Source organism: Molossus molossus, unplaced genomic scaffold (assembly GCF_014108415.1).
Source record: "Molossus molossus isolate mMolMol1 unplaced genomic scaffold, mMolMol1.p scaffold_m16_p_9, whole genome shotgun sequence".
In the NCBI taxonomy this organism is placed as follows: Eukaryota; Metazoa; Chordata; class Mammalia; order Chiroptera; family Molossidae; genus Molossus; species Molossus molossus.
In genome coordinates, this window is record NW_023425403.1 from 74,684,067 (window position 1) to 74,698,642 (window position 14,576).

Consider the following 14,576-nt stretch of genomic DNA (forward strand, 5'->3'; position numbering starts at 1 on the left):
TAGAAGAGTGAAAATATAAAATTAAAGGAAAACACAACTAAGTTAAATTAAAATATATTAAATTAAATAAACCCCATCTTCCAGCCTTCCTCAACACGGCAACATTTGTCAGTCTCAGTGGAAGTCTAATGGACTATTTGGGCATGTTTTATCTTGTGAAACACCTTTTTCTCCTTGTTTCTCTATTAATGTACTGCTTATCTCCTGTAAGATAAGATTGAAGGTCTATGTAAGACACGTGACCAAGAGGGTTATAGCACTCTCTGTGGATGGTGCAGCAGAGAGATAAAAGAAACCTGCAAAACTGGTGACCTCGGCAAGCTAATGAACTATCCCAGGACTTTCTAGCTCTAACTTTCTTTATATACTTTAAAACAAAACAAAAACATTTCTCCTTTAAGCCACTTTTATCTGTTATCTACTTCATGCAGCTAAAGATAATCCTTAATTGATACTTCCTCTCCTTCCATACTCACTGTTTTTAAGAATGCTATTCCATAGATAAAAACAAACATCTCCCATACATTAACATGATTTTTGCTGAATAATCTCTTATCTTTATTTTAACGAAATTCAGGTGAAAACCACAAGTTCATCTCTTCTGCAGCTTTCTTTAAAAATAGTATTTTAGCTTGGCCGGTGTGGCTCAGTGTTTGAGTGTCCACCCACTGGTCACGAGGTCGCTGGTTAGGTTCCCGAATCAGGCCACATGCCCAGGTTGCGGCCTGATCCCCAGTGGTGGGGGCATGTGAGAAGTGGCCAATTGATGTTCTCTCTCATCGATGTTTCTACCTCTCCCTTCCTCTCTCTACAAAAATCAATAAAGAAAAAATATTCCAGTTGGACGCCCTGGGCAGAGCGGCGGTGAGTGTGAGCTTTTTCCGCCCGTCCACTGCTCGCTGGCATGAGATACGACCGCGCCATCACCGTCATCTCCCTGACGGCCACCTCTTCCAAGTGGGGTACGCGCAGGAGGCCGTGAAGAAGGGGTCGACCGCGGTGGGCGTTCGAGGAAAAGACACTGTTGTTCTGGGTGTGGAGGAGAAGTCAGTGGCCAAGCTGCAGGATGGGAGGACGCGCGGAAGATCTGTGCCCTGGACGACAACGTGTGCATGGCTTCGCCGGCCTGACCGCCGACGCAAGGATCGTCACCAACAGGGCCCGGGTGGAGGGGTGCAGTGCAGAGCCACCGGCTGATGGTGGAGGGGCCCTCACCGTGGAGTACATCACCCGGCACCTTGCCAGCCTGAAGCAGCGCTACACGCAGAGCAATGGGCGCAGGCCGTTTGGCATCTCTGCCCTTATTGTGGGTTTTGACTTTGGTGGCACCCCCAGACTGTACCAGACTGGCCACTGGGCACATACCATGCCTGGAAGGCCAATGCCGTAGGCCGGGGCGCCAAGTCTGTGCGTGAGTTTCTGGAGAAGAATTACAGTGACGAAGCCATCGACACGGACGACCTGACCGTCGAGCTGGTTTCCAAGGCCCTTCTAGAGGTGGTTCAGTCGGCGGCAGGAACGTCGAGCTGGCTGTCATGCGGCGAGACCAGCCCCTTAAGATTCTAGACCCCAAGAGATTGAGAAATATGTTGCTGAGACTGAAAAAGAAAGGGAAGAAAATGAAAGGAAGAAACCAAAGAAAGCGTCCTGAGGGGCAGTCCTGCTGGGAGTGATTTTTAAACTGAAATCATGGGGGACACTCGAGGCGTCCCTTGTTCTGTTCGGTGTCCTACAATAAACTTCCGTGTTTTTAACCTTGAAAAAATAAGAAAAAATAAAAAATATTCAAACAAAAACAAAAACAACCTGTATTTTATTTTTCCTCCCACCTCACTGCTCCTTCTGCTCAATGATGTGTCTAATCACATATAAGAATGTTTTCTGACTTTTAAGACCATGCAGTTTGATTATGTTCATAGCATCCATTTTTGTTTCTGGCTTCTTATGATTCCTACTTTCCACACCTGATTGGGCTCCAATACTGATATAATCTGGATGATTGTAACATTCACACAGATTTCTTTTCTTTTTTTTTTTGTACCTGGCGGGAAACGAACCCGGGACTCTCTGATCTGCAGGCCAATGCTCCAACCGCTGAGCCAAACTGGCCAGGGTCACACACATTCTTTATCCAAACTCTTAAGTGCTTATTAAGTACAAGTGTTCATGCTCACTTTAATTCATCCACATTCCGCCACATATGCAAGCTGATTGTCAGCATCATCTATGTGATTTCATCTCCAAAATGTTAAATGTTTGATGTCTTGCTCTGACCATAATATAGGGTTTCACTCTGTCTCTTTAAAAAAATTTTTTTTCTTTGTTGATTTTATTTTTTATTTTTTATTTTTTTTATCCTCACCCAAGGACCTTTTTTTGCGTTTATCTTCAGATAGAGTGGGAGGGAAAATGGGAGGAAGAGAGAGAGAGAAACATCGATGTGAGAGAGATATATCGAGTGTTTGCTACCCACATGACCCCAACCAGGGCCAGGGACAAACTGCAACTGAGGTATGTGCCATTAGTGGGAACTGAACCCATGACTCTCTCTCTGGTCTGAGGGCTGAAGCTCTCACTGCTGAGACAAACTGGCCAGGGCTCCTTTATGGATTTTAGAGAGAAAGGAAGGAAGAGGGAGAGATAAAAACGTTGGTGAGAGAGAACATCGATCGGCCACCTCCTGCATGCCCCTCCCTGGGGATCAGGTCCACAACCTGGGCATGTGCCCCAACTGGGAATTGAACCATCAACCTGTGCATGGGTCAACAGTCAACCACTGAGCCACACCACCCAGGCTGTCTCTTCTTTTATTACACTAAACCCTCTTAACTTTTGACTCATTTCTATGAACCAATAATAAAATTTCTCTCATTGATATGACCAGTTCTGTTCCTTTCCTTATCCTTTTGTGGTAACTCTTAACAAAACGTAAACATAGATCAACGAAACTCTTTGCTCCCTTCTGTATCCAGAGGACATAGTGGTCCGACAAGTAGAGTACATAATTGTGTTGGCAATGCTGCTACTAAATCATAATCTCAAATCTTAGACAATAGAAGCTATTAATCCTGAGTAATGAGAGAATGTACACTGTCTCACAGGAAGCTTGTTTATCTGAATATAATGGTTTTTGGATAAAGTTATTTTTAAAATAGAGAAAATTGTGCAGATATATAAATATATAGCTAGTTTTGAAAACTGCATGGATTTCATTCAGTAAATGAAACTGGAATATGTGTGGGAGGTATGTTTATTGTCCTCAAGAGTTTATAGTTTTATTCTATTAGAAATAATAGGGGAAAAAAACTGTAAACAGAGGACTAGAAAATATTATATAGCTTTTGATATAGCTCCTTCTTGAAAAGTAAAAATACTTTGAATGTGAAAAATTGTATAAAATAAAAAAGCATATACTAGAAAAATAGAAATTAAACATCAAAAAGAGATGTTTTGGTAGGTGTTCTATAATTGTACGTATGTTTAAAATATTAGATCATAGTATCCATATTGTTTTCATTTGATTTTTTCCATATAAATATATAAGAACAGTATTTCTCTCCTGACCTTTGTGGCTCAGTGGTTGATTGTTGACCCATGCACTAAGAGGTGGCCGATTCGATTCCCTGTCAGGGCACATGCCTGGGTTGTGGGCCTGATCCCCAGATAGGGGCATGCAGGAGGCAGCCAATCAATGTTCTCTCTCGTCAATGTTTCTATTTCTCCCTTCCTCTCTCTCTCTAATATAAATAAAGAAAAAAAAATTTTTAAGAACACTATTTTTGCATTCAAAATGATCTTACATCATTTTAATGATGTGAAATTATTCCATAATATCAGTGTTTGAAATAAAGTAACCTACTATTGATTTCAGTTAGTGCAAGGTTATAAATATTAGGTAAAATGTTTCAATAGATATCCAATAGGTTTGTGCAGTATATTTTTAAATGAACAAAGTTATTTATCTTAGAAATTTTTTTCTAGTAATACTCTTCTAGGCATTTAATACTAACAAATAATTCTCCAGAAATTTGGAAGTACGTAACACATCCTATAACACTGATTAGAAGACTCAATATTGTTAAAATATAGATTCTACTCAAATTGCACGATAGCATAAATGCAACCTTAGCCATAATCCAAGTTGTACTATTTTCTAGAAATTGATAAGATGGTTTTGATACTTTTTTTGGGAGGACTAAACACCAAGTATAGTCAAAGCACTTTAGAAAAAATGAACAAAAATGTTGAATCCAAGATTTATTAAACTACAGTACCCCGTATAGTGTTGCCTTGCCAAAGGATACACAAATTCATCATTAAAGCAGAATAGAGAGTACAGAAATACACCTATATATAGATGGTCAAATGGTTTGCAAGGATATCGGTGAGATTCAAGGGGGACACACGACATCTGTTCGCCAGCCAGTGCTAGAATAATTGAACATTGACGTGGAAAAATAAAAAACATAAAACTAACTTCTTCACTCCATGAACAAATATAAAATATATATATATATCTTTATTATCTGTGGGTAGCTAAGTACTTCATAGACCAAAAAAGGAGATAAATATAAAAGAATTATAAAAGGAGAAATTAGACTTCATCAAAATAAGAAAACTTTTTCTCATTAAAAACAAACACCGAAAAAGTACTTATCGTCAAAACAGATTAAGAACCACTGCAACTCAATTATAAAAGAAACCAATGAGAATGAGCAAAACAAACATTTTACCAAAAAATATATTAAAATGTCATGGAAGAATATAAAAAAGTGCTCAACAGCCTAAGTCATATTTAAATCGTAATGAGACAACAAAATTCACCCCCGAATTAATTGGTTAAAAATATAAGGGACAAAATTGCAAATATTAAAAGGATGGTGGTCCTCATACATTGCTGATGGAAGTGTAAAATGGCACAACTACACTGGAAAATTGTGGTTTCTTAAAAATTAAAACGTATACCTACGGAAAACTCATAAATTTCACTTCTAGGTATTTATCCAAGAACACTGAAAACACATCAGCGTAGCAGCATTATTGATATAGCCAAAATCCTGATAACAACAAAAATCAGTAGGAATTGTACAGACTGTGGTATAGTCATACAATTAGTAATACTGAACTGTAAAAAAGCTTCTGGAACATGAAACAACATGATTGAATCTTTAAAAATTATGAGTAGTAGAAGCGAGATAAAAAATATATGTACAAAATTTACTGTATGGTTCGATTTATAAAAAATACTTATCTTTACTAATGGACTTTCTGTTTGTAAGCATATTGTTCAAAAGACAATTTAAACACTTACAATATTTTGTAACACCATTCCCCAGTAATAGTAAGAGCAGACAGCAACATTCGTGAGTTTTCCTCATCTCTGTTAACAGAACACTTTTCTAAATGTTCATAAAAATGTTGAGTGTTGTCTTTTCTCATCATTGCAATTGGCTGAGGCAGGCCCAGATCACACAGAATTGTGTTCATCCAGAGTGATGCTTGGTAAAAGTATCTGAGTTAGTCAGACTTCTAGAGAAGGTGTGGTTGCCAAAGTGGTGAAATTTATTGAATGATTTTATCAGCATTTATTGAAAGGTTCATGTATTTCTTTTATTTCTTTCTCTTCTAAAGATTAAATATATTTATTAATATACTAGCTTACTTGAATTTCTGCTAATTACCTTGTAGTAATTAATGTCTTATAATTTTTATAAAATGCTGAAGCTGACTCATTGACAATGATGTTTTAGTACTCTGCTTCTATATATATTTGAGTTTCATTGTTGTTGTTTTTTAATCTTTGATGCAGGTTTTTTGACATCAATATGATGGTAACTTAAAAAAAATTGGAACATCATCCATCTTGCTATAAAATAGAGAAATTTAAATCACAAAAGAACAATTTGTTATGTAAAGCTTGAAAGTATTAAATTTTATCTTAAATGACTCCAGAAATGTTTTGTGGGTAACTGTTTGCCGATTTTCCTCTAGCTTATTGCTTGTGAGTTTTTTCCGCTTCTTTAATTAATTAAAATAATATATATATATTTATTTATTATTGATAGGACTCAACGAATGCCTAGTAAAATGGATTTAAAAAGATTTATATTAAATCACATAAATTGAAATTTTAGAATGCAAATTTCAAAGATGAAAACTTTCAGGGAAAGAAAAAGGAAATAATAATAACTAAAAATATTCTAACCAAAAGCTCAGTAAACAGAATAGCACTTCACTTCCCAAGTGTTGATACTGCTTCTAACTCAGGAAGAATTATTTGTGCTATGCATTCTATACCTACTTAAATATTGAATCACTGCTAAGGATTAAAGGGACATTTTAGAACAGGCAAGGTCTCAGATATTTAGACACATGCACACATCAAGAAGCTACTAGTCTCATAGTAAAGAAAAAAAACAGTGGAAAGTCCTATGATCCAGAAAATAAGAGATCCACACAGTAAAGATTTAAGGAGATTCCCAGTTTGGTCAAAGGAAATCACAACATGGTTTGTATGCTGACGACCTACAGAGCAATCACTCCTGATTGCAGCAAGAGGCTTGAGAGCTCTAGGAACATGTCCCCACATAGATGAAATTGACAGAATAGCTGATGTTTACATTTTGTTTGCAGAACTACAGGGTGAACAACTGGAGTCATAGTTCCAGGTAAGCACACCAAGAGTGAGTTATCAATTCCAGGAAAATAAAATGTTGTAAAAGAATAACTTTCATCTCTGGTATAGCTTAAATATCGGTTGCATAGTCATAGTAATACATGGTTATTGAAATAAAGATGTATAATGTTACAGTTTTGGTAAAATGGGAAAGGGAAGAATAGAGGTGGTGCACCAAAAAGCTAAATGCTCATCTTACATATTGAACAATAAACATACAATGCCTAAAATTAAAATTAAGAGTATGAGCATGTTATTTTTGAAATATGGATATTGAAACTACTTGGTGTCCTCCAATATTTATTTTCTTTCATCAGGTAATATAATAATATTTAGTACTGTGTACATATAGTTACTAAACATACATAATTTTTCAGCTTCCATTTTCTTAATGTTATGAATGAATGTAGAAATGGCTTTTTGATATTTTTTTTTTGTTTCGTTTTTTTGTTTTTTTGTATTAGAGATCAAATATGACCTTATCCTTTTCTTCTTCATCTCCCTCCTTGGTGGATTCAAATTGGTGTCCTAAAGCATATGGGTAAATGCCCCATTTTAAATATATGTTAGAGAAAGCCTAGATTTTGAACTACTCCTAAAGTATTTCTGAGTTAGCAGCCCAGTTTGAAGACCTACAACTTGTGTGTGAGAGAGAAATGAGCTTTGTATCCACAATGTGGAGGTTGATTCCAAGAGTTCTTATTGAATTCAAAACACACAAAACTTTGGACAAATTGCATATGTTTTAGCTAAATTGATACACAATGTGTTATAGTGAAGATTACTTGGGTTAATCTATTAAAGAAAGTAAAGGAAGCAAACACTATTTAACCTTCTTACGTTTTTCCTTTTTTAAGTACTCTGTTCCATGATTCTGATACTACAAATAGTTTTACCAATTAACCTGACTGTTGATTCTCACTTTGATTTGCTGATTCTTCCCATAGATTCAATTAGCTCCTCTTTTATGTTTATACCAAATATATGTATATATCAAAGATAAAATCATAAAATCTTCCAGGAAAATATTGTATTTCAGCTCAGGTAAGGAGCCCCTGGATATTTCGCCTGGAACTCATGAAATTCATCCATGCCAACATCCTCCTCCAGCATTGAACATCTTTCAAATTTTGCAATAATCCTTGTTTTCTTTCTTCCACAATAACAGTATCTGCTATACTTCCTAAATATCTCTTGAATCTTTACACTTTTGATCCTTTGTGATTTACAAATATTTCATAGACTACTTGCTCCATTGTATCCAGTTCTCCACAAAGTATCCAGTCATCTTCCAAAAAGGTAAATTTAGCAATTTGCTTTTATGTGTAATTTTTTTCTCAGCAACATACTGTTTACTGAATGTTAAATTTTAGATAATTTGACATGGCTTCAACTGTTTCCTTCTCTCACACTGCATGTCAAAATGGACATCTTTGATCCACCCCCTCACGCCCCCACACCCTGCCAGATTTTAGATTTTTCTTGCCTCTGGAACTCTTCATGTGTTTGCCCTTCACTCACTACCATTGATAATAGAAGAAAAATAGATTAAGCATTGTTAAGAGAGTCACTTAAAATAGAGGCAGGAGGCTATTAGGGAAGTGGTGCCTAATAGCAGTTCTCAGAACTGCTATTAAGTTGCTAAACCTGTTGCTAAACTCAGCTCAAAGCTGAACCATAAACATCCTGGAAGAACTGCTGGATGGACACATAGGAAATTTATCTTTCTTGCAGTTTTGCCTCCCTGGTTTGCACATTGGAACTAATCAATCCCTGTTAACCTAGCCAGCAAGCCTTAATGTTCATAAACATTGCATTTTTGTGATTTGACCTTTATAAACCCTGCCTTTCTTTGTTCTTTCCAGAGCAAAGTTGGGTTGCTACCTGAATCTGCATCTTTCAGATTGCTATCTTTGCTCAAATAAATGCTACTTTAACTTTTATTACAGTCTAAACCTTTGTTGTTGACTACACCACTGTCTCTTTCCCTCTCTTTCCTGTATAATTAATTCCTGTCAGTAATTCCATTTTTAAATATTAGTCTCTCTGGATGATTTGTCTTGACCTCTTATATTGCATGCAAAGTGTATACCATTTCCCATAGTATAGGTCTTAGTTTTAATCTTGTTGGATTCTGAAGTTATACTTGTCAAGGACAAAAAAACAGCTTGCTACTAGTTATCTGGATATGTGCTCTGTAGTTGCCTTGTTAGAGCTAAAATTAAAAGCTATGGACTGGGGTACTTGTAGTTTAAAAAAAAATGAGATGGTGAAGCAGAAACAGGTAGTATATTTACCTCCAATTTAGTTGCTATCAAGAGAGGGCAGCTCAGTAGTCTGCAGAATATCACTTACTTCTTGCCCAAATACCCCTTTTGGATTCATCAACCCAAACAATATTTAACAATTAAATTTAATTAAAAAATAAAGCACTGCTAATAGTTATTCTGTGATTACTATATACTCCATGCTATTTTATTCTTCTTAATTATCATATTTAATTTTTATATAATAATTCTAGGTACAATTGTTAGTCATATTTTACAGCTAAAGAAACAGTTTCAGGGAACTCTGCCTATAAAGAACTAGTGAGTGATAGGAGAAGTTTCTGTACCAATTAATTTACTCCAGAGTTATGCAAATAATCACAAATTATACTGTCTCATATAGGTAATAGTATAACATAAATTTATATATATAATATAGATTACTTGCTGAGTCACAGAGAAGCCAGTATGATACAGGCCTATACTCCATGAATTTAATCAATGAGTATTCTAGTTTTCAGAAGCAGTGAAAGTCCAATAGACATGCAGATTATTTCAACTATGACTTATTTTTGTCCTACAATACTGCAATTACAATTGGGCTTCTCAACTGAGGCTGGTACTTACAGGTCTCTTGTTTCATTTGGCTAAGTTAATTATTTTAAGCCACTAAGGTATATTTATTACACTATTTGCTACCTTAACTTTGCAGTTGAGATAGTTTGCTTAAAAATATTCTACTATCGCCCTGGCCGATTTGGCTCAGCGGTGAGAGCATAGCCTGCGGTCCGGAGAGACCCGGGTTCAGTTTCCGCTAAGGGCATGTACCTCAGTGGCAGTTTGTCCCCGGCCCTGGTTGGGTCGTGTGGGTGGCAACCACTCGATGTGTCACTTTCACGTCGATGTTTATGTCCCTCTCTCTCCCTCCCACTCTATCTGAACAAAATATTGAAAAATGTCCTCGGGTGAGGCTTAAAAATATATATATATATTTTTTCTACTATTATAACAGAATTAGTGGGCTTCCAAAGGTGTAGATTTTTTTTCATGTTACAGTTTATCTTTTCAGAAACTCTGACTTTATATTCTATGACTATAAATACAAAGTATTCATCTGATATCCTAAAACGCCAGTGTCTCTATAAGGTCAACATTAGTCACAGCATAATGTAAAACAAATATCCATATCGTGGATACATTGATTTATTTCTGTCATGAAAAGTTAACATTTTTACTTGGGTAATTCAATTGCTGTGTTTAGTGTTTATCGCTGAATATGGAGAATAAATAGATTTACCAAGAATGAGCCCACTCTGCCAGCCATATATAGAAATGTCTTGGGTGAAACAAAGCACACATATTTGAGAAAATATTATCCTGATTCTTCCAGAAACTGACATTTCAGAATGATAATTATCTTTCTATGGGGCCTAGAAAAGTTATATAAACATTCAGGAATGACTATTTTCAAATTTTGCCAAATAGTTTGTGTTAAAATAATTGAAATCAAAATGAAATTTATGTTAGGTAAATACAAACTAGTGGTTATTAAAAATAATGTGCTTTATTTAATAATGTTTAAAAGATGCAGATTATAATTTATGTAATATATGACTACAGTAATATCTTTAAATGTTAGCATGATTAAATTTTTATTTTCACTTTTTTTATTGATCTTTTGTTTTAGAGACAGAGGAAGAGAGAAGGAGAAAGAGAGAGAAACATTGACATGCGAGTGAAATACTGATTGGCTGCCTCCTGCACACCACCTTCTAGGGATTGAGCCCACAACCAGGCTACGTCCCTGACCGGGAATCAAACTGACAACCTTTCAGTGTAAGGACAAGGCCCAACTGAGCTACACAGGCAAGGGCAAAAAATCACTTTTAATATCAAATATCACAATATTCAATATTTTTTTAAAAATAGGAAACGGTTAAAGCAAGTGCAACCATTTAAGCATTAATGTTTAAATCTTCAGATAACAAATTGAAATTGATAAGCAATTTTTGTTTAAAATTATATAAAACAAAATACATAAGTATGCCTTAAAATTTTCTTCAAGGGTAAGTTAGTTTATAGAGTCTTCCATTTAAGAGCAATCTAATGGACATCACAAGTGATGTTTTGTTTGCTTGTTTGTTTAGCTTGAATACTCAAGCATAATACATAAAGTGACACGGCAATTGCTGAGTGTGTCCAAGATAATTGAAATTTGCTTTTATGGACACAAACTGTTCACCTTTGAGAAAGTCACTGATGTGGTTCTACTGGCCTCTAATAGTACTAAAAGAGAACATTTTTCTTTTACCCTGCTTCTCTTGAAAATTTTCCACATGGAAAAAAAATAATTTCTATAAATAAATGAATGTAGATGTATCTTCATAATTTTACTACATAAAGTGAGAATAAAATCTTAACAAAAAGCCTTCAAAGCCCTATAAAATCATCATTATATATGGATGGCCCAAATACATCTCATTAACCTGTGATTAAATAAATCATCTAAAAGAAGATACAAGTTTGAAGATTATATATATATATATATATATATATATATATATATATTTGATTAGGAAAATGCTTTCAATTTTCTCTTCCAAAGAAAATGCAGAATGAATACTTATTAGTGCACAACATGTAAAGCAAGTAATCTGAAATTCAAATATTCCATTTCTATGCATGTCCAAGTTTGCCATTTCCCATGCATATTTTCATGTGCAACCATATGCTTGAAGACAATCTCCAACACCCAGATGACAATTTACCTTTTTAAAAAAGCCTTTAAATCTCTTCTTAATCCTCACTTCTTATATGAAGCATATTAAATGAGTTAAGATTTTTAGAATGAACTCATCTTAACCATGGAATTAAGATTACTGTATTTGTCAACAAGTTCTAGTTCTTGAATATTTTCTCATTATTTCCAAGTATGTATAAATCCGACTGCTTGAATAAGGCCTTCCCACAACCTCCCAGCAAGACTTAATCTTTTGCTCCCTTCTCCTTTCAAATAAGTTTTAAGACTTAATTATAGTTCTTATTGGTATAGGTCTCACTGACTTTAAGCCCTTGGATTAAAGAAAACTTTCATTTAGGCATATTTGGTTCCTCCAAGAATGCTTATACATAATAGATGTATAGTAAATATTTACTAAATTGTATTGCAAATTAAGACACTGCTCTCTGGAAAGACTTTTGAAGAGAGTACTACATTGTAAACATTTTGATATAGCCCTGTTTCAGTTGCACTAGACAAAAATGTACACACAGTAATACATACATACATGAATAAACACTAATATGTATTATTCATTGCCCTTAGAGTTAAAAAAAAAAGTTATAACTATACTTACTATTTTTTTTATTATTAATTCTCTGTTTTAGAGAAGATGCTATTTTCAAGAACAGGGTTGGTTTCTCCAACTCAGCACTATTGATCTTTTGTGCTGAATAATTCTTTGTTGTTGAAAGCTGTCCTTTTATTGAAAGATAGTTAGCAGCAGATATCTATAATATCCCCAAATCATAACAATCAAAGCATCTCCAGACGTTTTCAAATATCCTCAGAGGGCAAATCATCGCTGGCAGAGAACCAGTGGTCTAGGAAAGAAGCCATGGATACATCCTCATTCTCAGAGTTAAGATTCTTAACCACGAACTTTTCTTTGAGCTGATCCAAAGATTAGCTGGAACAACTATGGATTTCTCCTAAGGAAAGTCTCTGGGGTAATGGCAGCAGCTAGAAGTCCTCCTCCTCTCTCAACCCCGGGATCCCAGGGAAAGGCAAGACTTCTCAGCACCGCAGGGAAAACGGTGCAAGCCCAGAAACTATTGCCCTACCACCACTTGTTGAAAAACTGATGGAAAGAGTCTCAGGTTTGAACAAACAGAGAGGGCCGGCATTTCACGCGTCTCTGGTTTTGCGCTGGGGACTCTTTACTACTAAGTATCAACATGAAAAAAAACAAAGAAACTGGAAACGAATCTGGTAGACATTCCAACTTGGAAACCTATGCTGACCTTCATTTTGTGTAAACTGTATTCAAAGTCAGAATGGAAAGCTCTGCAGTGACAGCACCACCTGCTGGAAACCGGTCTCAGACGTCTGTGTAGGGGACCCCGGGGTGGAGTGACCGAGTTTGCAGGTGCGCTGCTGGAAGACGCGGGAAAACTCTTCTGCACTCGTTGCGATGTGGTTCGGAATCGTGTTCGCGAGTGTGCCATTGGACCCCCTCACGTCAAAGACACATACCAAGAAGAAGGCAGAATTTGAAGAGCAGAATGTGACGAAGAAGCAAAGACCCCTAACTGCATCCCTTCAGTGACTTTGCGAACATGTACCCGGAGGCCGACATCCCGCTGGAGAAGGCTGATCAGCCCTGGTCCGTGCTCTCCTGTCTGGCCAGGTGAAGAAGGGGGACTCCGTATCCAGGTCAGCACACCGGAGAGGTGTCTGCCTGATGCACGTGAGAACAGCTCCTCAGCTCACAAGGTTGTGGAACAGGATGTTACTGCCACTGTGATCAAGATAAAATATGTGGAGTATTACAGTTATGTATTGATTATATGGTTCGTTTTTATATTTATTTCATTTAAATTCATGTGATGTAGAATAGTTGTTCATTGTGTATATAGTTGCAGGCAAAACACCCCCTCCCCGACATACACAAGCACTTCACGGTAAAACTTATTTTAGTCACCGATGGTATAAAGCAAAATTTAGGATTTTGAGTATGCTAGAATACCTTAAACCTGATGGTAATCTTTAAAATGGAAGGGGTTTTTGTCTGAAATGTTTGTGCATGGAAGAACTGCCCAGCCTTTTTACCCTCTTACCAGGTACGATTATTCCTTGTGAGAGTAATTACTTACTTGGATTGAAGACTAGTGAAATTGGCGGCAACACCACTCAGTAATTTAAAGGAATTATTTCTGATTAGAGGATCCTCCTCAAAATAGAGGGGATGGTGGGAAACTGTTCTTGTATATTCAGATCCCTAGCAGAAAAGTGACTGTTTCTTTCAAACTGTGCTTTACTTCTGTATGATGTAGTTACCTTAACTATCCTTCAGTTTCTCACACTTCCCTCCCCGCCCCCTTTTAAAGGCGTGTTGTTATATTTAGAAGCAGCTTAAACTAACAAAAAGAAGAAAACCTTTTCATGTCAGTGCCAAAAACCATAGGGAATTTTGCAGTGACATGATTTTAGTCTCTTACCATAAACACAAATTTTTGAACCACAGCTTTCATTTCAAGCATCATCTTGAGTTTGTAAGTTTTATATATAGATATATAGATGTATAGATATGTATAGATATAGATATCTTGACGTTAAAAGACTTCAGAATTGTCATTTTAAAAAGGCAGATATTTTATAATTGCGTGTTCTGTTTTTACAGAAAATTTGTAATATTTTGGCCGATAGATCACAAAATAAGGAAATTACTTTCTGTACATTAATTTTTCCATATGGTTTTATAAGAGTTTATTTAGGATAAATAGATTAGACACAAGTTTACTTTCAGTTTTATGTGCTTGCCTCTGGTGGTACAAGCTTTGTAAAAGGATGCTAAATGACTGTGAAGATATTGGCCTGAGTTTTGTAGTGGAGATCTGACAGTATCCTGCAT

General features: G+C 36.0%; 2 pseudogenes; both read left to right on the forward strand.

Annotated features, from left to right (window-relative positions):
• Nucleotides 1-904: 904 nt before the first annotated feature.
• LOC118622849 lies at nucleotides 905-1,651 on the forward strand (annotated as a pseudogene).
• An 11,348-nt stretch (nucleotides 1,652-12,999) lies between these two features.
• On the forward strand, nucleotides 13,000-13,469 carry LOC118622411 (annotated as a pseudogene).
• Nucleotides 13,470-14,576: the final 1,107 nt, after the last annotated feature.